Source organism: Apis dorsata, unplaced genomic scaffold (assembly GCF_000469605.1).
Source record: "Apis dorsata unplaced genomic scaffold, Apis dorsata 1.3 scaffold_77, whole genome shotgun sequence".
Taxonomy (NCBI): Eukaryota; Metazoa; Arthropoda; class Insecta; order Hymenoptera; family Apidae; genus Apis; species Apis dorsata.
In genome coordinates this window covers 880,597-882,328 of record NW_006263375.1, presented here as the reverse complement: position 1 = coordinate 882,328, position 1,732 = coordinate 880,597, and positions in this window count along the sequence as shown.

Below are 1,732 nucleotides of genomic sequence, written 5' to 3'. Positions count from 1 at the left end.
ATTATAGGAATATAATTGTTTAAATTGACTAAAAAATACAATTATTCTTTTTATTTATAAATCCATATGTATTGCTCGATTCATTCAGTTTAAAATCATTGGGCATAAATACTCGGGGCTCGTTCGTGAATCGCATAATCACCGATAAAGCCTGTTAAAAATGACTCGCGCTTTTCTCCAAACGCGTGCACCCCACGCAAAGGAAGGGAAAAGAGCAGGTCCATGGGCTCTTTTTATCGAGGGTTTCATCCCTGGCACGATGAGCCATTCGCGTATTAGCCGGGCCCGCGGACACATTGTGCGCATTTTATACGTGTTTGCACAATTCCCAATGATTTTTCGTGGTGGAGGCCAACTGTTTGCCTGGCCGGGATCGGGCATAAGGGAGGAAAACGAATTCGGACGGCTCGGTTGCCGTTTTATCGGTCGGAAGATATTGGATTTATTAATGTCGTTGGCCCGGATCGCATTTACTTTATTGCCGATACACACGATCGCCTGCTTTCTGTTCGATAATCTCGCGTTAACCGCGAGTGACGAGTCTTTCGCGAAATTTCAATATTCCTTCCGGTTCCTGCTGTATCGCGTGCGTTCAAATTTGCAATTTTTGAACAACGTCCAACCATGCGAAATGATATTTCGTTCGCGAAACATTCGAGTCCGTCCCCTTTACGCGTGTCAGTTTCTATGCACTTTACCTAATTGCATTCCCCTTGAAAAAGTAAATTCTGCCCCTGGTGTATCAGCGTTATTAAGAAAAATTTACGATGAATGCAATTACATTTTCAGACGGAGGGGGGAAAAAAAAAAAAAAAAGAAAAAGAAATAACTCGATGGAATTGTAAACTTCTTTCGATAAAAATCCGTATATATCCTCGTACCACGAGTTAATTATCGGATACGAGCAACGAGGAATTAGATAATTCGTTAAATTGGTTACGAAGCACACCACCACCGTATAAATTCGTGCAGATTGTTTGCCGAAAATTATATTAATTGTTAATTGAAAGTAACGTTTCATCGACAATGGTTTCGAATACAACACGCGATACCAAATACGATAAATATAGCAAGCGTAACAATTACGATAATTACAAAGTTTAATTAATGAAATCAAGTTGGCAGGTCAGTGTCGCGTTTTCTTCTTCCACTTTCATAAATAATTCAATTCACCGTCGATTGCCACACCACGCCATATCGAACACTATCGTGCAAGAATTCTTGCCTATAATGCCAATTATCACCGAAACGATACAAAATATTATAACGAGAAACCATTTCTTTCCGCGCCAAATTTCCCATCTATCCCCTCCTCTCGATCCTTCTCTCTTCTTCTCGATCCTTGGCGAACTCTCCCCGTCCGTTCTCCGAGGGATCGCGTTACTTTTGATTATCCTCTTTCGGGGATAGAAAGGGAAAACGGACTTGAAAGAGTTGAAGGGAAGAGAGAGAGAGAGAGAGAGGACACGGACCGGTGCACGCAAATGCGCGGGCGTATGTCGTTTAAGCCCATTTAACCGTAGAAACGTTTGAGAGATCTCGGGGCCGGTGGCGAGGAGACAATGAGAGGGAGCTGTCGTCGGGCTTTGTGAGCGGCTTTCCATGGGGGAGGCAGGGGTGGGTTGCACGAGGATTGCACGGAGCCGAATTCAAAATGACGAGAGGCAGGACGGAGAGGGGGTGGTCGGGCGGAGGTCGCGGGTGGAAGAGAAGGGGTTGTGTTACGGTGGTT